Genomic DNA, 14,262 nt, shown 5'->3' on the forward strand with positions numbered 1-14,262 from the left:
ACCACCAAATGCCTCTTCAGTACATAGTCATACGTTTTTAAACATTGTTATCTTTGGTAATAACCCAATCTGTGAATGGGTGACAGCTATGTAGGCTACTGAATTTTGACTGTTATTGTCTGAACAGTTGAATTACATTTGTTGAAACAGGAATATTTTAACCTTTAAAGCCCAAGAATGTTGACAGGAAGAAAGTTATTATGTTAATAGGCTACCTTTCATTACATAATTGGGAAATTCTGGAGGCTATGTTAACAGGATTATTGCACTATTAACTGCAAATTCTTATTATGTTAATGGTCTATTACGTTAATGGGAAAGTTATTACATCAACAGTTGTAACAGTGAAAGTAGGCTACTGTCATTTTTGTTTGATTAGTAACTAATATTATTGCAGAAATTGAAATAATAGTCTAATTCATTACACTACTCATTACTGAGATAAGTAATGTCATTAATGTAACACGTTACTAAGCAATGTTTCTGAGAAAGCAGTCTGACTAGAAAATATTAAAACCAAATGTTTGTAACATTCTCTAGTTGAATACACAGTACTGGTAATGGAGAGAATGTGGCATCCACCCATTTTGTACTTTAAGACTATTTTTGTGGTTGCATCTCTACTCCTGTTGTTGGAGAGACGAAGGTATGTGATGCGTGCTTGACTGCTTGTTAATGTTTATGTACAGTAGGCTATGTTAGATTAGCTAGCTAGCTAATTACTGTTATACACGAAGCTAGCTAGCGTTAACAGCGCTTGGGAATTAATTAGCCATCCTGTATTCCTGTTGGCTCCACACTTCACATTGTTGTTACTAACTAGCTAGTTATCTGTCAGTCATTCAGAAACCTTTGCTTTGATGAACAATGAAAAGCATTTTGTTAACAGGCTAGTTGTAACAGTAAGCCTCTGCATTAGATACAGATAAACAGCATGCATGAATGACTGAAGGTTGAGTGAATATTACTTTTGTGCATTTTAATGCTAAGGACATTTTTTTCATACCTTATAGATTAGACACAATCATCTAATATTTGTTAAAGACATAACATAACCTTAATGATAAAGCTATGGTCTACTGTAGTTAGTTTAAGGCTTTTCAAAATAAAATACTGGGGGGTGTTGGGAGGTGTGTGTGTGTGTGTGTGTGTGTGTGTGTGTGTGTGTGTGTTCATAATATTCATATTGGCTTAATAAGCTATTATTGGCTGAGTTTAACTGTTACTGCTTTGTTATGATTTTGTTATAATGGTTACATCTGTTCCATTTGTCTGTCCAGATGCACTTGTGAAATATTTCGCTCCCCCTCCCCCTGGAAACGCCGGGCCACCTGCAGACGTCCCCTCAACCCCTGCACAAACCACTGACCCAGCCTCCAGTCTGTCAGTGAAGCAACATCTGTTGGGCCGTCACCTCAATCAGGTGAGTATGGCAAGGCTGCGACCTGCAGACCCTGCTGACTGCCCATTTGTCCTGTCTGATAAGGTAAAAGCAGAGTTTGTTCAAAAGGGACCATATCAAATTGAACCAGGTTTCACTTTTCCAAAGCAAAAAGATTGGAGAACGTGCCATCATGAGTATTTCAATCGCATGTTAGTCAATGGAGAAAAAAACAAACAAAAGAAGCTGGCTAATGTATTCAAAGACAAGTGATAGTCTCTATTGTTTCTGTTGAAAAATATTTTCACAAAAGGGAATCAAGGATTGGTGAAATGCCGGCCACGGCCCAAGACCCATGACAATAGCCAAGAACATAAAACACATATGATAACATGGAAGGAATTGGAGGTTTATGAGGGGTGGAAGTAACAAAAATTAAATGATAAAAATCGATGTGATGAAAATGCTTGTGAATTGAAAAACTGAATGATAAATTAAGTGATTTGATGAAAATGCATGTGAATTGAAAAACTGAGTGATAGGCGAGCCTCAGAAGGGTGGAAGTAACAAAAATTAACTGATAAATTTAGAGGTGATAAAAATGAATGTGAATTGAAAAATACTGTGATGAAATTGCATGTGAACCAAAAAAGACAGCGATAAATTGTCAAGTGACTTGATAAATTCAGAGGAGATTGGATTAAATAGTTCAGTGATTTATCGTTTACCTGAGTAATTTTTGTTCCTCGCTTTTATCATTTACCTGAGTAATTTTTGTTACTTCTACCCATTTATCGTTTACCGCAAGTAATTTTTGTTACTTCCGCCCCAAGTAAGTAATTATCGTTACTTCCGCCCTCACACCTAAACATCAATCAGAAACCACGCCCACTGAAGCTCAGCGATTCTATCGACTGTCGAGCGTTCCTGTCTTCGACAACAATGGCTGATAGCGCTCGGGAACAGCAAAATATCCCCGGACACCGCTATGGAGAAGGTGAAAACGTGCGAGCGTGTAGCAACTGCTTTCGTTTGGAGGATTTTGAAGACGCGGCGCAGGAGAAAGAATATTCCCCAAGCTCCGAGACTGAGGAGAGCTGCTGTCCGTATTCCCCGGACCTGCCAGGGGGAGAAGCAGGCAGAAGATGCGCCTTAGGAAAAATGCCCAGGTACAATATAATCTGAGTAAATTTACGACATTAGAACTTAATTTATTTTTATTTTGCCATCTGGCTAAATAAAAGGGTGCTATTTTTTAAGTGACCTTGGATTGCTTGTATGCATGGAAGCTAGCTAGCTAGCCAATTTACCAACTAGCTAATGTGTTTATTAGCTCTGTAACGTTGGGCCTAAAGTTACTTGAGTAAAGCCGATGATTGGAGATGTTTGTTGTAAACACTTCAGTAGGTTTACATCCATTGCTTTGAGGTTGAACTTTTGATTCAAACTAGTGTGGCCATTTGTAACTAAAGTATATTGTTTTTGTGACCACAGCATCAACAAAGCAGATCCTGCACATCATCTTCTGCACAACTGTGGGTCCACCATACCAGTCAGGACAACTGAGAGGTTTCTGTAAGTTGCCCTTTAATTACATGGGTTTTCTTATAATTGTTGTTGTTGCCCCAATCTCTACTATTCTACTTATCTACTTCTCTATGATTGTGATTAACTTCGAACTGCTGGGAAATAGGTGCTTGCTTGATAGAAAAATCATCCTTCTCTCCTCTACATAGTTCAAATACACAAAAATTGCACCTAGTGCATTATAAAAGTCATTCAATTCTAGTGTATTATGGTGTTGGTAAGCCTATGTTGTGTGACCTTTGACAATTTCAGGTTGTTCTGATTTCTACCCTCAACCCCAAAAGATGCCACTGCTTCAGCACCAACACCGTCAGAGAGGGAGACAGTAAGCAGACAGCTTCATCAAGTTCACCTGTGGGTGCCACAGGTGACACTTACTGTTGACATGGAAGGTGCTTCCATGTCAACAGTAAGTGTGCAAACAATTCAAGCTTTTTGCATTTCTGCTTTATGTTACCATTATTCTTGTACATGTCTGAGTATAAATACTTAGAAATTATTATATTATTCTAAGTATTATTCATATATTCATGTACAAATTACACCACCTTCCCCTTTTCCCCGTTTTCTTGTCACATCAAAATACAGTCTAACCTCAAATTTTCCTTTGACTTGTCTTATAAAGGACATAAGTCTGATATAATTTCATTAGCACCAATTGATGTGATTATGACCACAGGTCTAATTTTTTAAACTAATAAATGGAAAGGTGTTGATTTATAATCTGTCTCCCTGGTGTTTGTTCTGCTGATCAGATCTGCCACAGTACTATAATTTGAGACTTGTCCATTGTAAAGACTTAGGAAAGTGTGTTAATTTTAACTCGATGTGAACTGAAACCCATTGAACAGTACAGGTCATAGATTGTATACAACTATACAAAGCAATGAACTGAAGGAAAATTGATGTAATGCTTTATTTTTCTTCACTCACTGAAACTAGCTGGCAGGTTATTCTTATAGCATCACAGTTACTGATAGATTACACAGCGGCTAGCCTGTGGACAGTCAGTCTGCACTCTGCATCCATCTCTATAGATTATGGTATTCCACATTGAAAATGGTCTCCAGTGAAACTGTAAGCAACTGTCAGTTGGTGAAGTTCCACCTCCACATAGCCATGATACTGTCCATCAGGAGAGGGGAATCCTTCACTAAGGCAGGAAGTACCAGGTGAGTTCCTCACTCCAGTCTTTCACTGTGGAGGACTGTCCCAGGAAGAGTCTGTGTGCAGCTGGTGTTGCCTATAGCAACAGGTAAAACAGGAACAGATTAGGTGAACATGTAATTTCATCTGTACTCCACACACTACATTTTCATGTCTCAGACCCAGACTGGCAAATGTGTACTAAATTAAGTAGTTGAATGCACAAATTTAAGGCCAGCTCTTACTCATTGATGTAGCGTTAGCTTTCTAGAAGCATGAAATGAAGTGATCAGGATGCTGGACAGCAGAATGTTGCTATACTATATGGGCAGTGAATCAAATGCATCGGCTAGCTTTGATGACCCAAAAAGTATGCCAAACGTTATATGATGCACGCTAGCTGCATCTCGCAGTCAAAGACGCTCTCTGGAGACCGACCTACCGACCTGAATGTGCCTTGCGCTGTGTGGCACTTGTCCTTTTCTTCACCTGCCATTGAAGACAGCAGAAACGGCATGGGTCCATTCATTACAGAAGATTCAATTCTGTAGACAGGAACGTTCGACAGTCGATAGAATCGCTGAGCTTCAGTGGGCGTGGTTTCTGATTGACATTTAGGTGTGAGGGCGGAAGTAACAATAATTACGTACCTGGGGCGGAAGTAACAAAAATTACTTGCGGTAAACGATAAATGGGCGGAAGTAACAAAAATTACTCAGGTAAACAATAAATCACAGAGCTATTTAATCCAATCTCCTCTGACTTTATCAAGTCACTTGACAATTTATCGCTGTCTTTTTTGGTTCACATGCAATTTCATCACAGTATTTTTCAATTCACATTCATTTTTATCACCTCTAAATTTATCAGTTAATTTTTGTTACTTCCACCCTTCTGAGGCTCGCCTTAAATGATAAATGGCAATGCTGAATGATAGAAAGTGGTGATAAATGATGAAAATGGCTCTGTTTTTATCAAATCACCACCATTTTCATCAAATCACTTGCCAGTTTATCATTCAGTTTTTCAATTCACAAGCATTTTCATCACATCGATTTTTATCATTTGATTTTTGTTACTTCGACCCCTCATAGAGGTTCGCCTTGCAAAGGGGAAAATGATAGATCAACAAGAGATGACACTTGCTGAGGCCAAGGGGAAAAGGTGGCATGAAGTCCTCACTAGATTAGTGGCAATAATTCAGTCCTTAGCTGAAAGAAATATGTCTCCAAGGGGTTCGGCAGACACACCGGACAAACAGGACAACAGTCATTTTCTCAAAGAAGCGGAGCTTATGGCCAAATTTGATTCTGTTATGAAGCAGCATGTTAGTAGGGTGGAAAGTGGAGTGGACAGCCACATACACTATCTTGGTAAAAGAATGACAAATTAACTTATATTCTATGCAAGTCACGCCCCCAGTTCCACCTTGTATAGTCCTTCCGAGCAACACTGAGCTCCGTGGAGCCATTTCCTCAGATAAAACTTTCCGCTCAACATTGATTTTCTAACTGCAGAAAAACGTTAGTGAAATGTAAGTGATTAAATAATTAAGACAATTGTTGAATAGAAACATTTCAAATTAAGAATTAAGGACTAAACATTGATTAGCGAACGTCTATTCCCTTCACTGTATAAAGGGAGAACTCCTAAAACCGGGCAATGTGATTTATAGTTTTTCAGTGTTTCATCAGTGAATCTGAAAACACTCCATTGTGCACCACCAGATCTACTTAACTGCGGCATGTAAATACAATGTTCTCAAAAGCTTTATCTTTCACTGATGAAAAGACGACATAATGCTAATCGTGGTTCCATTGGGCTCCACTAGCAAAATGCTAAAGAGGAACCTGCCACACCCCCATCGCAGGACGTGAGGCTTCATCAAACAAAGCGTAGAGAGTCCATCAGTGGAAAGATGGAGGACACATGGAGGACACACTTCATGGGGTTCCTTGAGGCAGAGGAGTCGACAGGAGAAGGTTTGTCGTCCATCATTCTTAAAATGCTGGAGGAGCCAAACCTTTCCTTCGAGGATTGCAGAGGACAGTCTTATGACAATGGTGCCAACATGAGGGGCAAGAACAAGGGTATTCAAGCCAGGCTGCTTCAACTCAATTCAAGGTTCCTCGTGTTGTCCATACTTTAAATCTGCTAGCTGATGCTGCTACTGTAAGAACTCTCCAGATGCCGTTGGCTACCTTGGATATTTTATGAAGCTGTTCACACTCTTCTCAGCCTTGAGCAAGAGATGCCAGCCATGTCAAAACCACTATGAAATCACAGTCAGAAACCAGTTGGGACAGCAGGGTAAGAAGCATAGAGACAGTGAGATACCAAGTCAGAGCAGCACTTCTGGAGGTGGGGGAACCCACTGCACACCCTGTCATTAAAGTTCAAGCTAAGTCTCCTCTTGGCTGAGGAGTTCGGTTCCTATCATGTTTCCATTTGCTCTGAAGTGAGGTATGACATCCTCAACAACATCCAGCAAACAACAGATTCCCTGACCAGCACAGACTGCTGCAAAGGAGATCTGTGAGCCGATCCATGATGCCCTTAAGAAAACAGAGACCAAATTTTTTTTTTTATGTGGCAGTGGATGCAGCCATTTCTTTTCACTTGATGAAAGATACGTCTGGGGTGCTGCTGAACTTCACTGACATGTCCAAAGAGGAGCTGACAGAGCAGTGTCAAACCCTGAGCGACTCAGCGCCAGTTATTCGACAGTTATTTGATGTGATAGATGACTTTGCAGCAAGAAAATCAAGATGAGTCAGGTTCTAGACTAGAGCAAGGCTACATTTCACAGTCATGAAATGTAGCGTACCTGGTGACTTGCTTCTTATGCATGTTGGAGACATGTATAATCTGTTTACAAGCAGTTTAAAGGATAATGCCAACATTATTTGAATTGAATGAGTCGGGCTCATTCACTACCATTCAGTTCCAAACGGCATAGAAAACAACTCCGGAGAAGCCGCCAATCACGTTTAGCAAAGTCGCTATAAACCTTTACATTATGAAGATCACCGTTTCATATTAATGCGTGCATTCAGGAACACTGCAACAGCCGAGACAAGGAAAGAAGGAGCGTCTCACCTCCGCTTTCTGCCTCTCTGATTTCCACGTTTCCTCTCCAAAATGAAACTTTTAGCTAGCGTTCTCCATGGTAACGTTGAGACCCGCTTCCGGTCAATCACAACCCATTCAAGCCAACAGACGAACCAAAGCAAGACGCTTCTGCAAGCTATAGTCCGTAAAATGAAACAGAAAATAAAGCTAGATTTTACACAATTGCTGCTTACAATTGGTGGCCTCTTCTTCACTAGGAGTACCTTGTAATATTTAGACAGCGGTTATTCCAAAATACTTACTTTGAAAAAAAGACGAGAAAAAAATAGCAAATATCTCATAACGTGATAAAAGCTGGAAAACAATCTACAGTGAGGGAACAGTAAGGGAATGCAGTAAAACAAAAACATTAGGTAATAATCACTACAGACCTCATAAGAGATAAACAGGCTCACTATATTGCTGTCTTTGGCATGACAAGGATTCATATTATTGCCTGAGCCCAGAGATTGCATGTGATCCACCTGTTATTAGAAACAGTACAGTCAAAACAATAAGTCAGGGTCTTTCCTATTTTGTATACTGACAGAGCAAACCCATCAGATATTTAGTTTAAGTGTTACACTATTTGAGTGCTTTTAGCATTCACTGTTTTTTTGTTTTTTTTTAATAAATGTATTTCTACATGAGTTTGTTGTGTTTGGTAATGTAATTTTTTAATTTTGCACTGGTCAATATAAAGCATTTTTGCACTTCCTCTGGCTTTAAGCATGGTCAAATAAGGGGCATCTTAACAATTATTCTTAATTAAGAAGTACTTAATTAAGAGTACTTCTTAATCTTAATTTTTCTCAATTGTTCTTAACTAAGAATAATTCTCAAGATTACAAATAGGAAGATTCAGGCACTACAGTGGTTTACTCTCAGCCATGTCTGTCTTGTTGCTGAAAAAGTAACGTTTTGCTCATGTCAAAAGTAATCTGACCTTACTCATCACTGGTGACATAGTGGTCAATAAACTGGAATACTATTATTGAAATTACAATTCACTGTGTGTTGTTAACCTACTCGTTACTAGGGAAAGTTATGATTTTACTGTTAACGCATTACTGTTACACATTGTGTGTGTGTGTGTGTGTGTGTGTGTGTGTGAGAGATTAAACTGATGAGACAGTGGCACAGTGACGCAGTCGCTGGTGAATCCCGCAGCTTGTCGATAGAGATTGACACTCAGTGTTTACTCTACTGTCCAGGCACTAACACACACACACACTGATACAAGGGGTGGGGAGACGAATTCCATGTAAAAATGTTGATGCTTTGGGTAATATTGTTCTTTACTTTCGTGCCAGTAAAACAGATTGAATTGAGAATTGATAGAGGTGGAGTCAGGCTCCCATAGGCACTCAGCGACAAGAACGTCATTATATCTGCCAACACCGCCTTATTTCCCTGGAGACGGCCTTCTTTTTTGAGTTCCATTTCAGCAAGATCTCGTTTTCAATATGTTGCGGTAGGACTAAGTGGTCCATATAGAAAAAAAATCATTCATATTTTCGCCGTTGTGTTATGATGCGTGCGGTACACTCTCCGAAAGAAAAGACGCGCTGTTATAGAGCCCCCAGTAATAAAAGGCACAGGAGTACCTTTTTTTCTGTAACCTGCTATAATGTGTGTTTGTGTGTGTGAGCGTGGGCTTGCGTGTGTGTCCTTTACACTTTACACGTTTTTTTCTCCTTTACATTGACGGTGACATTTTAAAAGGCCATTGTTCCTATATGTACGGCTGAAATCAAAAGGAAGTGGATCACGATGATGATCACTCCCTAAACCTGAACACAACCTGTAACATTTGGCGGACGCCTCTGTGTGTGTTTCTGATTTTCTTTTTGTATATATTTAGTGACAGCAGTGGGAATTGAACCCCAAAAACTTTCATTCTGCTGATCATTTTTGTACTTTGTCTTGTTTCACATGTACAAATGTGCTCTTTTTATCTTTATGATTTATGATTTTACTGGGGTGGGGGTTTATGTAACATTCTGTGCTGTTTTCAGTACACCTTACTGCGAGCATGAATTCATACATTCAACATTCATTCATTCTGATGGAAAGAAGGCAAACAGATCAACACTAAATGTACCTGGCTATAATATCTATAGGAGAGAAAGAACTGAGACAAGAGGAGGAGTGATGATTTATTGTATATGCAAGCATCCAGTGTAATGAAATTAAATGGCCAAATGGTAATGAATTGGCATGTATTGGTTTCAATGTAATTCTATGTATTTATCTATTAAATATTAGCTTTTAATTCTAGGCAGCCATAAATGACAGAAAGACAAATTCCACCCTTGGGTACTTTAATAATGTTATGTATCATCAATATGTGATGTTCGATGCATTCCAGTTGTTATTTTGTGATGAAGCGTTGTCATTTACCTTCGTGTAAACCTGCCTCATCTACTTCTACTTTTTCTTCTTCTTCTTCATTCCCCAGAATGACTTTCGCCTTTCTGCTATCAAACTCCATTAGCTGCACTGGAAATATCTGACATCATGTTGTCTACGTCTACCAAACCAAGAATGGGCCCAGAAATGCAAGGTACATCACTAATAACTGGGTTTTGGTTTTTTTTACAGTGTTTTTGGGTGGATTTTTCCTTTAAATTCTTAACCCTGACAGTGTTAGTGCCATTGAGCTAAACTTGACCAACCTGGATGTGCTGCAGCCTGAGAGATAATATCCTTTTACTTGATTTTGATTCATGAATTATTTTTTTTTTTGCATCCTAGCTCCCTGTCGCTTTACTTTTTCATGCTTTGAGTGTGAAGACATTGGGTCATTAGATGTATTCCCATTTTCCCAGGTCATTTTCATTCACAAGAACTGAGGGTGATCTGGCTAAAGTGATGAGTGAGTTAGTTAATATTTAATTCATACGTGCTGCTGCCCTAATAGCCGATGATTCTTCTTGGTAATTCAAATCATTTTGACATGCAAGATAGTGTATTCATTTGCGTGAAATGTGTGCTGTACCACTGTCAAAATGGGGGGGGGGGGAATCAGCTACCCTTGTTGAACAAGTAAAAAAAGTCAGCATTTATTATGCTGAAACCAATGTGTTTGAGCTCTCCCAGTTCTCATAAAGGCCTTGATAGCTGAAAGGTCCTCATAATTTTAACATAATGGATGTTTTCTCTCTCGCTCGTTCACCAAGGGTAGCTGAATTTCTCCTTTGGTTCAGCTCATCAAACAATTCATGCACCTCGGTAGAACTGCCAGGCTGTGACAGATTTTGTTTTACTAATAGCATGGTAACACATACACGCTCTCACACACACACACACACACACACACACACACACGCATACACGAAAAAAACCTTTTCTGAAAAGAAATAAGATGCTAAAACAGTTTTGGTGTCCCAGATTTCAAAACCTCCGACAGGCACATTGTATCGCTCCGCCGCAGAGTGCATGGAGCCAGACCTTTAGAAGTGCAGAGTTGATGTTCTTAAATGTGTTTTCCTTCTTCTGCCAGGAAATGTGGTGGAGGATAATGGGAGGGGGGTGGGGGGGGGGGGAGAAAGAGTATAGAAGTGGAAAAAATAGCTTATGGAAGAAGGATGTTCTCACCTTTGCGGTTCTCCCGGGGCACCGCCTGAAAGGATGTGCATTTCTTGAGAGCAGGATCATTTTCGGCTCCGCAACTCACACCTAATCTGATCAATAGCGTGTAAGGAGAGGGTGGAATCAGATTTGTGCCCGACGGAGGTAACCTTACAAGGGTTTTTTTCTGAAACCGGTAAAAGCGTGATTTACACTTTCAAAAAACCCAACTTTTCGACGCGGTGACCTTACGAGGAAGCAGTTCTGAAGCCATTAAAAGCTCCGATTTATGGCATTTCTAGACATGGCTGCTTTGGCTTTGTAATTGACCTGTTGGGGAGAGGGAGACGATTACAGCCATTAGGAGACTAGAGATCAAATGAAGCCATCAGATGGAGAACAATAAAAGCCGGTTTGAGGGTGTTTTATACCGTCAGTTGTCCAATCAATGCAAACTGGATTGTGGCGGTTTCGGGGGTTGGGAATTTTCGACCACATCGGAAAGTACACAACGTCTGCTGTCTCGCTGAAACTTACCGACTTCGGATAACAAGGTTTGAAAGTATCGCTCATTTGCAAACTTCAAATTGACTTTGTCTGGAGGTTTCTAATCTAAATATATCTCCATGCTTTTAGAGGATCTACGGTTACAGCTTCAGAATCTGTGTTGTAGGCCCACACCTATATGTTCCCACGGCCGAATCACTAGAAAAGCCAAGCCACAGTCAACTGACGGCTATTTTGAATTTTTGAATTGAAATATCTCAAACTGTCCCTCCTCCCTTTTCATACACCCACTTTCTGCGCAAACCAGTGTTCGATTTTCAAAAATGATGCAACAAAGTAGCAGCTCTAATCAGATGTACCCCTCTTCAGTTGAACAGTGAGCTGTTGCTGAATGTAGTTACTTTAGCCCAGTGGTTCTCAACACGGGGTCCGGGTACCACCGGGGGTCCTTGAGGGGGTTCCAGGGGGTCCCCAGCAAACTGATAATTGTAATAATAATAATAATAATAATAATAATAATAACCTTTATTTGTATAGCACCTTTCATACACAACATGCAGCTCAAAGTGCTTTACATAAATAAAAGGCGGATAAAAGACAGATCAAAAGATAAAATTCATATAAAAGAACAATCAAAATGCATTGCATTAAAAGAATCAAATCAAGTAAAATAGAAAGATAATTAGAACACAACAAATACTCCCACTTTTAGATTGACATTGTGAGTGAACCCATATGTTTTTCTTTAATTTTCTTTTCCCCTGTCCTTCCTGATTCTACTCTTGATCCGATATTTACGTCAGATCTCACTGCCTAAGGCAGACGAGAATCATAGATTCTCCTCTTGGTCAAAAACCTCACCATCCACAGATGGATGAGAATCATACAGGGTAAAGCTCTGTCCCCCCCCACATATAGTGTTCACACGTGCAAGTAAGCATTACCCGGACAAGACCAATGAAAATTCGTACTTGCCCGTGTCAGCTCTGTTGGGATCCTGAACAGAAACAGTTAAAATGAAGGGTTAGGGTTAGTTTTTAGCAGTCGCTTGAAAATGCTTACAGAGCCCGCTTCTCTAATATTCTTCTGAATAAGGCATCTGCATGATTTGGCTCTACAGAAATGTATAGTTGTGTATCATCAGCATAGCTATGGAAATTGACATTATGTTCTCTGATAATATCACCTAATGGAAGCATGTATAGTGAGAAAAGCAGGGCACCAAGACAGCTTCCTTGTGCAACACCAGAAGTTAGATCATGTTTCTCTGATACAGGATCTCCAAGACAGATGACAACTGATGAATTGTTAAACTTCAGCATTATTTCACTTACAAGAAGTTAACACAATTAGAGAATGAAGAAGAATGACTGTTTTGATCATAGTTTCACTGTTATCTCTCTACCTACAATACAGATAGCTTTCTTATCTCTTAACAAGTCAAGAGATGAGGAAATGTCCACAGACTTTGACTGTGCCTTCAGACAGATTTGGTGTGCTTACTGGTCAGATTGTGTACCTCCACCATGTGGGCGTCTGTTTTGGTTGTTGGCTGGTTTTATTGGTCAGATTTTGGTTGTTGGCAGTTTTCGCCGCTGATTCAGAGCGGACAGGGCGGACGACAGGAGGGCCTCAATGAAAACAAGCGCAAACTCTTCCCAGCTGGTCAGTCACCATCCGACTAGGGGCCAATAAATGAGTGGCTGGAGAAATTTGTATACAGATTGAAGAGCAAATATTTGGTGGTGCAACAGGTGAAGGTGAGTTTTAATGTCATATGTCATGTACCAATGCCATATTTAATTCCTTCCATCTCTCCCTTTCATCTATACCATTTCTTCTCCACTGTTCGGTATCAAATAAAGCAGGAATCTGCTAAAAACTGCAGAGCAGGTTGTATAATATTCATGACACAAACCCACAATGCAGCATTTGATTATGATTTATCACTATATTCATGTCAGAAAAAAAAACTGGAATAAATTAAAGTACAGCAAACATCACAACCTGTTTAGATCAAAGCGTTCTATCCTGCCAATTTATAGTGTAATGAACACACACACACACACACACACACACACACACACACACAAAAATACTGTTTGCTGCTCTTTCTATTTCACTCTTTCTCCCTAACATATTTTGTCTGTCTCTCACTCTCACACGCCTTCCATCCAGATGCATTATAACAACATTATCATAATATCTGGAGTGCTTTAAAAGCACAAAGGTAGAATGGATTTGTGTGTCCAACTGCAAAACTCAACCATAGCAGATTTCGCCATCGACCTGAGAGGAGTTGAATGTAAACACACAGAATGGTGTTTATTGGGCGTCACAGTGAAATATCATCCAGACAATTTAATAGCAGCAGCAGCACTCAGGCAGCTGGAGGGGGCTGCAAGTCAGAAACTTTTATAACCTTGCTGAAAACAATGTGAAAACAAGAAAAAAAAAAAAAAAAAAAGTTACTTTGAGTTGGATTTCAACTCTCACAGTTTGTTTTGTTTTTTTGTGTGGTTAATCCTCAGAATGGATCCGTCTGAAAAGCTTTCCCAGAAGATTATCGTGCATCTGGGAGACCAATCTGTGCAGTTATTTGGCCATAATCTAGTAGAGATTGTTTCAACCCAAAGTGATCCCTCTTTAGTTTAATTTGCTGTACATGTTTTACTCACATGGGCAGATTCTCAATCACTTGCTGAGTCTGTTGGTTAGAAATTGAAGGCATTTTCTCCCAAAATCCCACTATGTAAGTTTTGCAGCTTTGCAGCACATGTTGAAAGTCATAAATCTCAGCAGCTGGCAAAGTAATCGTTGAGTCAATGGTATTGATCAACCCATTTTGTGCTATGGGGCAGTAAAATCGTACTTATTGCCCCTTTAAGTTTACGCAAGGGAAGGGAAATACTCACACACCATATGACCAAGATTTCTGATGCGAAAAAATATGCCAA

The sequence above is a fragment of the Centroberyx gerrardi genome, chromosome 9 (assembly GCF_048128805.1).
Source record: "Centroberyx gerrardi isolate f3 chromosome 9, fCenGer3.hap1.cur.20231027, whole genome shotgun sequence".
Taxonomy (NCBI): domain Eukaryota; kingdom Metazoa; phylum Chordata; class Actinopteri; order Beryciformes; family Berycidae; genus Centroberyx; species Centroberyx gerrardi.